The following is a 13,867-nucleotide window of genomic DNA, read 5'->3' as shown; positions in this document are numbered from 1 at the left end:
TAGGGCATGTGCTTGGAAATATGCAGCAAAGCCACTTTTTTATGGAGTATTTTTGTGAATGTCAGAAGGACAGCTGCTCAATTAAGTTACCTAAAATTCTACTAAATAGAATGTAACTATGTTTTTACTAATCTTTTAAAGTTTTGTTCAGATTAGGCATCAGAAAAATATGTCCAAACTATTTGACAAAGTGGATTCCCCCTTTTCAGAGGTAATAAAGTTCAGTATGTAATATCATTAGAAATGCTGAATATGTTATATCAAATTTCTATATCCTATAAGGTTGAGGTCAATAGATTGTGGTAACATTGTACTCTGTTTATGTAGAAAAATTTCAACTCAACATTAAGAGCACATACTTATGGATTTAAAAAAATAAGCTTGATTATAGATGATTTTCTGAAATGGAAAAGAATGTCCTGCAAATGGCAACAAATGAAGATGCTGAAGGGAGGGATAAGAGATGCAGTACCCATGTCATGGATTAATTCATAATTTCGGTGTTCAGATGATGGTGTGATGATTTAGTTAAGGTTCTGGAAGGGTGTTGGGAATTTATGTAGTTTCAGAATCCATACAATATTGCCAACTGGGTAGTTGCTTTAAGTTTTGTCAAAATAATTAGGAAAATACATAGTTTCAAAGTCAAATGGGAGATTAGTATATGATTTTGTGGTGCCACATGGAGATTCTGTTTTAAAGTTAGATGCAATCACAGGGAGATGTTTTGTTTCAAAGTAATTGTCATAGATGCCAGCTTCTGGGCTGTTGTAGGATGGAGTGGTTTGGTTTATGGTTATAACAGATGTTAGTGTGGGAATGATAGCTGGAGCTCAATTGCACATGTGGTGGTGATGGGAGAAGTTGCTTCCGAAGTAGTGGTAGGAGGAGCAATGAAAGTTTTAGTAGTAGTTTGTGTTTGAGGGTGAGAGCTTGAAAATGAATACATTAGATCTGGGTGTGGGCTTGAATAGAGAATCACAAGGAGGGAAAATTTCATTTTGATAAGGTTGAGTTCGTCCAAGGCCACTGTTGATTTGCAGATTTGGATGGAGTTTGGTGAAATCAGATATATATTTTTTTGAGGTAGCTTTGGACAAGATTGAGATTCATGAGTTTTTAAATGAATAACAGATTTTAGAAAATATTTTGATAGATGAGATTTTGATTGACTACAGGGTTTCATATGAGTGTTTGTAGAACAGTGGCTAACTAAATAGCTGGCATAAGAAGAACTTTGAACAAGACAATTCTCTGCTTAATAGATGTTCTTGGATGACAATAAGGAAGGCTGCACCTGATGAAACAACTGCTTTTGGATGCATTTTAGATGGGTTGGCTCTTTGCTTATTAGGTCTTCTTCACTGGTTTTGTGTACATCCAGGTCTTAACTAAACAGCTGTTTTTGGAGCTGCTATGGACAAGGTAACATTTTTCTAATAAGTTAGTTTTAGATGAATTTGAGAGGCAGCTGTTCTTTGGACGAGTTCTGAATGATACAGCTCTTTATATATTAATTTGTTTCAGATGAGTTGGTTTAAGATAGCTCCTTGCTGAATAACTTCTTTGGGCAAGAAAATCCTTTGCGGGTCAGCTTGTCTAAGATGAATTTGTGTTGTTCCAGGTCTAAACAGCTGCCTTTGGATGAGCTTTGGACAGGAAACTCTTTTCTGACAAGTTGATTTCAGATGAATTTGTGTAGAACTAGATTTTGAATGGCCAACTGTTTGGGGATGAATTTTTGGATGGGGTGGACCTCTGATGATTAGCTGGCCTCGAACAAGTTTGTATAGAGCCAAGTCTTGGCTGACCAACTATTTCTGAATGAGTTTAGGATGGAGCTATTTTATTCTCCTCAGTTGGTTGGGGGGAAAAAAAACACCGAAATTTGATCAGACTTGCATTGAAATGAATTTGGACTGAATGCAGGTGAATTGGATTACGCTCTATGTTTGGTTCTAGCTTTCCTTTGCTGATTGTCGTAGGATTGATTGGAGAGAAGGGTAAACATAAAAAACTGTCACTAAATCTTAGAGGAGAAAAAAGTAAAAAACTGATGGCAGTGTGTTTTATTTGACCCACATTTTACTAGGAGGTCTAAGCTGGCTCTCATCTGTCTATGTAATTTAGTGGTAGGATTTTCTTGATTAAAAACTCCAAATAACTTTTTAAAAGAGATTTTATTTATTTATTCATGAGAGGCACAGAGAGAGGCAGAGACACAGGCAGAGGGAGAAGCAGGCTCCCTGTGGGGACTCGATGTGGGACTCGATCCCAGGACCCCGGGATCATGACCTGAATCGAAGGCAGACGCTCAACCACTGAGCCACCCAGGTGCCCCCTCCAAATAACTGTAATTGTTTTTTTAAATCATCACATGTTGAGGAAGTGCTGAAATGTCAATTGTTCACTTCCTGATCAATTGTTCAGCCTAGATGGTTTATGTTAATTGATTATCGATACGGGATGGGGAGGAATCCCTGGCCATGGGGCTTGCTTTAGTGACAGTTTCACTGTGTGTCCCTATCCCCTTACCTTAAGCCCAAATGTGTTCTGGTCTTATAACTGATTATTTAAAAATCTCTATTAGGTATTTCCTATTTTTCAGACACTGTGCTAGACAGGAATTTTTTTTTTTTTTTGTATATTTTTTTACTGGAGTTCCATTTGCCAACATGCAGCATAACAGCCAGTGCTCATCCTATCAAGTGCCCTCTCAGTGCCTGTCACCTGGTCCCCCTGACCCCCCGCCCGCCTCCCCTTCCGACAGTGAGGATTGAGCTGGTAGATTGTCAGTTTGGTACCTGTCATGTAAAGTGAGACAGATGAGGCCAAAGATTAGGTCGTGCCCCAGGCATCAAGTGTGGACAGAGGTAGAGTACAAGAGATTGGGAGGGAGCAGCTTCTTAGGAGAAAAACTTGGAGAGGATGGTTTTATACAAGGCAAAGTAGGAGAGTTTTGCAAGTGACAAAGTGATCAAAGTGTGGAGAGTGGCTAAGAGGGCATGCACAGCAGTGACGGCAATATGTCCTTTGAAGGCAGCAACAAGTAGGTCAATGGTGAACTGAGGAATTGGAATCATGGGGTGAAAGCTGAGCTGGAGTATGCTGAGAAGAGAGTGGGAGATAACGAGGAGGACACAGGGTGGTGTGATGTTTGTAGACAACTCTGCCTTTTGCGAACTTCCACTGCCAACTGGTGAAGGACGAGGAATAAAGGCTCTGGGAAGGCAGGGTATTTTTGTCTTTAGAGCACGCTTGGAGGAATTGGTTTCTGACTAGGTCATCGGACCAGAAATAAAGGAGAAGATGGGAACAGATATGGGTAGATTTGTAGACAAGGTGGCAGTAAATTGAGGGAATCCATTTGATGGGTCCTGTTTTGCTCTGTGAAATGTAGGCAAGGTCATTTACTAAGAGTTGGGGGAGAAGGGAAAGAGACAGATGTTAGGCTGGAGAGTGCGTACCATGATCGTCCGGAGTGTTAGTGAGCATGCTGACAAGAGACTGGTGGTCCGGGCCATCGGGGCATCGTTCCGCTGTGTGATCCTCTCCAGTGCCCGTCGGCATCTTGGCTCTGGTGGTGTGGTTCACGCGGTGGTGCCTGGCGGGGAGCTGGCATTACTGCAGACGCAGGCCTGTTGCTGAGCAGTCACAGCTTTAGGGCGAGCGGGCGGGAGACTAGCTGGGATCCTCACTTGGGATTCTCCTGCTTCTGATCTCTTCCTCTTCCCTACTCCTTCCAGCTGACAACCTCACCTTCCCGGACTGAAACAACATGGAGAAAATAAAAGCCATTTTGGGGGAACTCTCTTATCTTCTTAACACAGCTGCACCTGGACTCATTTGATTCTTGTTACAATACCCCAGCTAATGGACAACTCCTCTACTTTTGGTTTGGTTTTGTTGCTGTTGTTGTTAGGTTTTTTTTTTTTTTTTTTTTTTTTACTTTCTTAAGGACTTTCCTTTTCCAGCTACCTCTCCATCTCTCTTTCTTGGATCATTTCTATCAGCATACTAACATGGTCCACATTAAGAAATAGCACAATTCTCTTGACTCTACATCTCCATTCAGCTGCTGCCTTATTTCTTGACTGTTTCTCACAGAAATTGTTTACATTGTCTCTGTTACTTCACTTTCCATTTACTCATTTCACAATGGCTTCCATTCCCACACTCCACTGAAACTTCTCTCTCTTCCCAGTGACCCTTATTCTTCTAGTGCTAAGGGGCAGTATTTGGTCTTCATCTTATTCAGCCTTTTGGTGGCATTTGTATCATCAACCATTGCCTCTTTCTTGAAATACTTTCCTTTCCTCTCTTGGCTTTCATGATACCATTCTTCTGGTTTTTCTGCTGTCTCCCTGATTGTTCCTTGTAATTTTCTTTGTTGTCTTTAGAAAAGTTAGAGTGCCTCAAGGCTCAGTGTTAAGCATTCTTCCCTTGCCTTCTCTTTCACTGTCTTCCCTTCACTTCTCTTTTCATCTCTTCCCACCTCCCTCCTCCTGTATTCTCACTCAATTCTATTTCTTTGAATACAATTCAAATGCTGATAACTCTCAATTTTATATTTTTGCTTAGAGTTTTCCTATGAGCACAAACCCTTATACCTAATGGTCTAGATAAGATCTTTACCTGGATATCTATAGTTATCTTGAACATAATGTTTCAAACTGACTACTTGACTGCCCTCTGTTTTCCTCCCAAACTGTTTTTTCCAAATCATTGTCATCTTGGTAAATGCCACCATTACCTACCCAGTTTTCCAGGTCAAATAGCTAGGATTTGTACTTTATTTTACCTACTTTGTTGTGTACCAACAGTACTACTTCAAAAATATATCCCAAATCTCTCGATTTTCCTGTAGTCCTCTTCTTCCCCCTCAGGTCTCATCTAGTTCTATGTTTTACAACCTTGACACCATTGGCGTCATGGATTAGATAATTCTTTTTTGAAGGGACACAATGTTGTCCATTGTAGGATGTTCAGCAGCATCTTTGGCCTCTACCCACTAGATGTCAGTAGCATCCCCTCAGTTGTGAAACAAAAATGTGTCTAGATGTTGCTAAGTGTCTCCTGATGGGGGCATTATTTATTGTACCCAGTTAAGAACTACTGATTTACTCTAAGACACCGTTATCTTTAACATGAATTGATATGGTAACCCCCAAACTAATTTCTTGGTTCTTACCTCTGCCTCCTGGTCTCAGATACCAATATCTGTGCATAGACTACTGCAATAGCTTTTTCACTAACCACTGCTTCCACTTTGATCCCCCTGTTCTTTCTACATGCAGCTACTAGAGAACATGTTGATATTGTCTTGCCCTACTTAAAATCCTTAGCAGACTTTCATTGAATTTTGAGTGAAGTATAAACTTGTTACTATGGTCTATAAAATCTTTTTAAATGTTTAAAATTTTTTAAATTAGAAAAAGTCTTAAAATAATTTAGTTAATTTCATCTATTACTAGTCTTCTTATGGTTCATTATGTCCTTGCCACTTTGAATTCCTTTTTGTTTTCCACAAACATGTCAGAACTTTTGCCTTTGCTTTTCCATCTTCCCGAATCCTTAATCTCTAGATGTTTTCTCGGCTGGTTCCTTTTCAATCTTTACCATTTGGCTTATATTTCTTTTTTTCAGAGAGGCCTTTTTTAGAACACTAATGCCTAAGGAAGCGCTTTCCATCACCTTGCATCACACCACTTTGCTTATTTCCTTCACAGCACTAACCTCCACTTCTAATGACCTTGTACTACTTATTAATGACCTACTACTTACTTGCATATTCCTCTGACTAGAATAGGGTATCAGGATTGGACACATTTGTGTTCAAATCCTGATTTTGGGACTTGCTGGCTGGATTGCCTCGGGCAAATTAAGGAATATTGCTAATCCTTAAATACTTTTTCTATAAAACAAGCATTTTTGTTTTCACCTTATAGAATTGAAAATTTTTATGGCTCTGAATATTTACCATTATTCTTGGTCATAGTAGATATTTAGTATTTATCTTCTGTTTAGGGTCTGAGACCCAAGGCTAAGCAGACAGTGGATTGGCATCTGTGGGAAGGGCATGTTCACTGGGTCCCCTTGCTGCTGTTTTTTTTTTTTTTTTCTTCTTGCTGCTGGTTTTAAGCAATAATAGGTCACTTCTTTATAAGAGTGAAGAGCTCTCTCCCTCCATCCCCTACCACTGCTGCCTCTTCAATTTTTGTTTGCAGATGTCTGTGTTCTAAGCATGTGTGGGTTACAAACTGTCAGCATTACCAGTCAGTTATACTGGGGACTCCTGTATTGCCTGGGGCTCAAAAACTCACTAGAGAACATGCACAGATTAGATGGTAGTTAGATGATACTGGGAGTAGTTTAGCTAACTCCTCTCCAGGTTCCCAACCTTTCTCTCTTGCTGACTAGTAGCAGAAAATTTTGATGTTTCTAATATATTAATATGTAATTTTTCCCTCTCTTTGCTCACATCCCAGTACACAGATTAGCTCTCAATTCTATCTTTGCAAAATCAAGAGTGTTAAAAGAAGCAGCAGTTCCTTCTCTAAAAGGAATGCTACTTCCTCTAAGGATCACACTGTAGCCAGTTGAAAGTAGCATATCTTTCCCCTTCTACATTTGTAATTCAATGAAGAAATAAAATTTATCAATCCGTAATGAATACTGTTCCTGATACATGCCCAACACTAGAGTAAAGTGGAGAAAACGAGAAGAAAAACAGTAAAAAATCCATGTGTTCTCTAGGACTGGTTTGAAAGCTACCTGACAAAGTTGTGGCATTTGTTCAGGATGTTTCTTATTGTCCTTGGTAAAGCTAAAGGACTATTTACCCTCCAATGGTTCCTAGAATTGATCTGTTTGTCTTGGAAGATTATCTGTGACCTTCTGCTTTCACTCTGGAAAAGAGAACCTTGCTCCTAACACAGTTGATCTTCAGAAATCATGTCCGGATAATGTCTTTTTATTTTGTTTAAGCCTCTGCTGATGATATCCACACTCTTTTTCAAAACCACACGCTTCTATGTCTTTGTAGGTGCAACTGTACATTAGTCATACAATTAGCAAATTAAAGAATGAAACGAAAATACATCCTGTGCCACAAGGACTTAAAATATGATGCGGCATGCTGTTTGTTATCACTTCTAAACTGCAGGTTTCTAGTGTTTGTTTGTTTGTTTTTAGATTGCACAGTTTAAAGAGAGACAGCGACTCCTCAAATAAAATAGCAAATAAAGTAAAAGCGAATGAGCCAATAAGCAAACCACCCACCCAAGACCGGAATCTGCACTTCAGAAAGCCTGCCAGCAGAGGATGCCTCTGTCAAGGCTCTGCTTGGTGAGAAGCTGGTGTGCTCTTTTTCTCAAGCCCTGAACACCTCCTGTTCCCTTCTTGTCAATGGTCAGAAATAAAATTCTCTACAAAAAGTGAAATGAAAAGAATAGTGATCAGCCTATTTGTACATAAAAACGATGCTGAAAAGAGTTAACTTTTTAAGGAAAATGTAGTCATCTTTTTACCAATATTCTGTAATGGTTTCTGACCCCGAATCAGGTTTTCTGGAACTTCTTGATTAGAAATGTACTGTATTATTTTTAACCTATCTATTATTTTTTTAAAAAAAGATTTTATCCATTTATTCATGAGAGGCAAAGAGAGAGAGAGAGAGAAAGAGAGAGAGAGGCAGAGACATAGGCAGAGGGAGAAACAGGCTCCACACAGGGAGCCGGATGTGGGTCTCCATCCCGGGACTCCAGGATCACACCCTGGGCTGAAGGCAGATGCTCAGCCACTGAGCCACCCAGGTGTCCCTCTCTATTTTTTAAATCTTAGTAGTTAACAAACTTGATTCTAAAAGCCCAAACCAGATAATTTACCAAAATATCAAGGATAGATTACTCAAACATATTTTAGAATTATTAATTTGTTCAGAGACTTTCTACTGCAAATTACTCTTTGGTTTTAAAGCTCAAAAGCCACAAGAGCAGCCTCTTTAAATTTATTTTTCAGTATCTCGAAACAGGCAAATTTCCTTGTGGGCAGAGCACATAACTTTACATGCCCACTGCAATGTTAGTCTCATGGGAAGTGTGCAATGAACGGATTGTAATATTTTTCATTTTTCAGTCAATAGTTACTCTTCCCACAGGATGCTCAGTAAAGAAGGGATCCATGGTTAGGGTAAGCTCAGGAGTGGCTGCATACTACAAAGCTTCCGGAGGTTCACAGCACTGTGGAGTGTGTCCGAGGCTCCCAGAAGTCCTGTAATAAATGAATATGTCTCCTCTAACATACTTCAAATTTATCTGATTGGAAAATTTATTTTCATGTGACACTTTTCTATGGGGTACTTTTTGAGAAGTACAAAGCACATGATCACTTGAAATTTAGTTTTTTTGTAATCCTGAGTGATTTATTTTTAGCTTAGATTGGCTTTAAAATTTTTTTTTTAATAAATGTGAATCTTATTTTATTTTTTCTTTAAATTCAAGCCAGCATATAGTACATTAGTTTCAAATGTAGTGTTCAATAATTTATCAGTTTATATTGCTTTTTTAAAAAAATATTTTTAAAATTTATTCATGAGAGACACACAGAGAGAGGCAGAGACATAGGCAGAGGGAGAAGCAGGCTCCCTGCAAGGAACCTGATGCAGGACTTGATCTCAGGATCTCAGGATCATGACCTGAGCCAAAGGCAGATGTTCAACCACTGAGCCACCCAGTGGTCCTATGTTGGCTTTTTAGCTTTTTAGGAGGTTTTAGAAATGACTGAAACATGAATTTCACATTTTTAATAAATCACAGTTTTAAGTGTGAGCAAAATCATAGCTCTTTTGTATGTATTATATAAAATATATAGATTGATTTAAACATACTGGATTTTTCCTGAATGTTACTTTTCCTGCATTACATTTTTCTGAAAATAAAACCAACAAATGTCATGAGATACGGATAGAAGGACCCAACAGACACATTGTGTAGTTCAAGCAGTGTTTCTTATAGGAGGAAGTCAGCACAGTCAGGATTGTAAGCAGAGAGGGCAGCAGCTTTCTCTAAGAGAGATATGAACTTGGTTGTCGAGGAAAGATTGCACTGGGAAGAGTTAAACAGGCAGGGAATATTTTATTCAAAAGTATTGCAAGAGGAGGACAGATTGAACTCAACTCCACTGAGACAATGAGTGGGAGGGTTTTTAAGACCTGGGGTGAGCCAGTGGAAAAGTATTGGAGGACATTGAAGCAGGGGAGGATTGGTCAATGTGATTAACCATCTGTATTTGTTCATTGGCATTAGGTAGTTAGACTTGTTAGGTACTTAGGAGGTTGGCTCCTACTTTCCCATAGAGAATTAGGAGATAAGGATACTCTAATTCTGGATAATTACCTTTCAAAGAGATGCTTCCTAGGTCCTAGAGAAAGACATTCCCTGGGTTGTAAAACTGGCAAAAGACCATGAGATAATTTGTCTAGTTTTCAAAGTGGCAGGAAAAGAATTGGCAATTTTAAGTGTAGTAGAGTAAATGCTCCAGGTAGAGGGAGGCCAAAGGCCTGTAGACAGAAAAATCTGTCAAAAGTCTAGTCAAGCTGAGTGGAATGTTAAGGCCATCTTCATCCCCACAGACTTTCACAGCAGGGGCAGAATGTACAGATGATAATATGCTGGTGAGTGGGAATTGTATCCACCTTCTGGGAACTTGTTCATATTTTTCTAAGTCTAGATGTATACACAGATACAAAATGTCGAATTAGTCCTTTATATAGTTAGCATGGATAAATGTGGAGACTGCCTTACCTGGACCAGCATCATCTAAATTAAATGTTCCTTAATGTCACTCTAAAATATAATGCAAAGACCTTCAGTAATAAGTAAACTTTTCATTCATCCACCTCATCCTTCTCAGACTACCGCAGCCTCATCCAAGTTCAATTTAAAAGGTACTTGCTATTGAACTAAACAAGGGTTAATTTTCCAGATGTACCCAGAAGTCATGGATAACAAACTCACTGAGCATCTGAGGATAGGTTCCTCCAACAAAAGGTGAAATAGTAAAGATAATAATATTTACAGGTTTTCTGATATTTTAGTCATCATCATTATTATCATCATAATAATTTTCCTTATCACCATCAAAATATTTATTGACTTATAGTACATAGAACTTCAGGACATGCACAGGATAGACAAAAAAAAAGTGTAAGAATCTAGAGCCTCTAAGGGTGTAGTTTGAGCATAGAATTATCTATATTTCCTGTTCTCTGAGGATGGCTTAGCTAGGTGATTTCTTAATTTCTTTTAAAGAAGTGATCTTTGACAAAGATAGGATAAATGCAGTTTCTTGAACTTCAACTATGAATTTATGATAGCTTCAGAAATTTCTTGGGAGGGATAAAATTAAAACTAGAAGGTTGAATAGATTTTCTGGAAAAATTGAAGCTTAACTTGAGACTTGGTTTTTGTGAATCTACATACAGTTTCTTTTGGTCATAGATGGATGAGCAAAAAATGAATCTCTTTAAAATGCTTTTATTTTAAAATATGTTTTTATTATTAATTTCTCTAACACAAAAATAGTAACTCATAGTAACTACTTTTAAAACAATCTGGATATTAGGGAAGTATATAATGTTGTAGAAAGTTGAAGTCCTCCATAAACACCTCCACTTCTCAGGATATGTTTTTTTAAGTAAGCTTTATGCCCAGCATGGAGCCCAGAGCGGGGCTTGAACTCATAACCCTGAAATCAAGACCTGAGCTGAGATCAAGAGTCAGACAACTGACTGAGCCACCCAGGTGCCTCAGGATATTTTTTAAGAATTTGATATATATTTGTACATATTTTACAATTCTTTGACAATATTAACATTGATATTTTAACAAAATATAAGATTATGGTACACATATTATTTTTAAACTTGCCTTTTTAAATTTTACCATGTCTTGGAAAACTTATTTGAAATAGCTAAAGCCTGACTCTTTCTTTCAGATTATTTTAAATGTATGGCTTTGCATTGATTTCATATTAAAGTCTATAGATAACAGCATTAACACTTTACTTATATATAGCTGAAGGGATCTAAAATTAAATGAACACCTACTGTGTGTCAGTATATTCTAGGATATTTAAGTACTATTATCCTCTTTTTCTGATTTCTGAATCAGAGGAATCAATTTGTCCAAAGTAATTAAATAACTAGTGGGTAATTCCAACCTATTTGACCAGAAAGACTTTAATTTTTCTGCTGCATATTTCAAAGTGGGTTGAATGGGTTGGCTAAACGTAAAGGTAAATATTATTAGAAAAAAGTAACGATGCAAAAGTACAAATAACTATTTTAAGTACAATTTGCTGAAATAGGTAATTCAAATGGTAGGTCATGATCTACTCAAAGTTTTTAAAGTTCTATTTGCTAGATACGCTATCATTTTGCAAAATCCCATATGTTTCTCCTCATGATTTGCCCAGACTCGGTGGGGAAAACACAGTTGATGATAGGGTCTACTATACATATTGCTAATGGCTTTTATTACTAATACTTCTTTCACCCAGTTGAAACTTTGGGGGTTGAGAGAAAATTTTCCTTGCTAAAAATAAGAAATCCTTGACTTAATAACTCTTTTAACAATTTTAGACATTTCCTATTTAAGTACATATTATGAATAGCTTAATTAAGAAGTTCAAGATGATGTGCTGATAATCCCTGTGTAGGTAAGATTTATGGTTACTAATTTGATATAACACAGTAATCTGTTGTCTCCTTAGAGTATCTTTTTTTAGATTTTATTTTTATTTTTTTTTCCTTAGAGTATCTTAACTGTGGGATAGAGGTGTCCCAAATTATAATGGAAATTGAAAACTAAAAAGATGTGCGCAAATACTGATTTTCCTTAACATATAAAGGAAGATCAATCCTTATCTTTGACAAAACAGGTCTAAAGGACTGACAATAAAGAATGTTGGCATTTCAATTATCTTCAGTGAGTATGTTAATACAAAGGTTAGATAAACACCCATGCTTTATAGTAAATGGCTCATTTAGAATTTTCAGTCTTTTCAGTCTATTAACCTTTCAACTGACATTAGTCTTCTTTTGTGTCAGGAAGGAGATCTGAGTTTTATTTGCCCATTTAGTTTCTTTGGGATAGGGCGGAGAAGGTCAAAGACAAAGTGTTCTTGATTTAAATCTTTAAATGTGCCATTTTCTTCTTGCTTTTACAACAGTGACTTAATTTCAAAGTGCACTCACGTGTGACATGTGCTCTTGAACTAGTATGGGTTCTCATCCTTGGGAGCTTTCTGGGTGAAATCTGAGACTGGCCCCCATACATGGAGGGCAAAGAAAAACCAAAGAAAGTCAGGCCACTTCCAGACTGCTGGTGGCAGTGTTCATAAGGGAACTTACATATGGGACTTATCTTGGGTGGCTGAAAGACAAGGATATCACCATGCCAACCTACCTGGATCTTAAAAACTTCTATAGAGATCTTAACTGGGTTTAGCTATGTACACTGTCAAGGTGTTTGCAGCAAGCCATCAGTATCTCAAGGCTGTGTCCTTGAATCAGCTTCAAGTTGGAAAAGTCAAGCAGAAAACACATTTCAAGGACAGGGGAGAGGGTGAAGCGTCTCTAATTGGCCCACGTCCATCTCGTGGGTCAACGAGTTGTCATATCCCCTTGGTAACCTCTTCCAACAAGTAAATTCAACAGTAAATTTGAGTAATCCTAAATATGTATTTTAATGTTCTTTCATCATGGAATTCTGTGATTCTGTGAAATGTATGGATCACATAAAGAGTCCAACATCAACATGAGGCTTTGGCTTTTTGTCTTGCTTATTTGAGGTAGACCTGTTCCTTTGGCCCTGGGTCTGAACCACAGAAGGTGCTGGGTATCTTGATTGAGAACTGAGATAGAGAGAAGGAGACAGTCTTGGCTTCTGGCAGGAAAACGTAATGAAGAAGATGGTGATTCAGAGGGTGTAGAAGGAGTAACAGTGCACATCTTGTTTTCCTAATTTCCTAGTTGTTTCAATATTTTCTCTTGGAGAGTTTATGTACCATTCTATCCCAGGAAGACTGAGAAGAAGGGATGATCAGGTTAGGTATGTATTCATTTGAAAGCTGATTTTTCATTGCCTTAAATAATTTTTGGAGGGGTTTCCCACAAAGCTCATGTTGTTTCTTCATGGATCCATCTATCTACATTCTATCTACCCACAAAAATTTCTTGAGATTCAGCTCTGCTCCACTGGGGATGTAGTAGAGAAGAAAATAACATGTTCTTTGTCCTTGTGGAGGTTATAGACAGGTGAAGGAGACAGACAAAGCAAGTAAACATACCAAAAAATCTACAACTATATTTTTATTATATTAAGAATATATATAATTCTGGTAAGTGCTAGTGAGAAAATAACAGTTACTATGAGAGTAACAATCCCTGTTTTGTTCTGCAAATAATGCTCAAGGAGCTAATCTGTTCTCATGGTTTTATGTACTTTACACAGATTGAATCTCCATTTTCTTTCCTAAAACTTTATCTCTCTTTCCAACTTCAGCTCTTTAGCTTCCCGTGAACATCTCCATTTGGATATACCATCAATACTAAAAATAATTTTGTAAACTCTCCCACAAGTGAGCACTTGTATCCATCAGGGAACTACCATGCATTTGTCGGGTTTACTGAAAGGTGTAGGGTTTTTTTTTTTTTTTTTTTTTTTTTTGTCCTTCTTTCTTCATCTTCAGCTTTGACCTCAGTCTTGCTAATTTCCTCTGACATTTTCCTTGTTCTAGACTTTGTTTTGTGCTTTGGTGCTCTTTCTGCTCTTTTAATCTTACTTTACTTTTCATCTTGTTTGGT

The sequence above is a fragment of the Canis lupus genome, chromosome 14 (assembly GCF_048164855.1).
Source record: "Canis lupus baileyi chromosome 14, mCanLup2.hap1, whole genome shotgun sequence".
In the NCBI taxonomy this organism is placed as follows: Eukaryota; Metazoa; Chordata; class Mammalia; order Carnivora; family Canidae; genus Canis; species Canis lupus.
Note: the sequence above shows the minus strand (reverse complement) of the source record.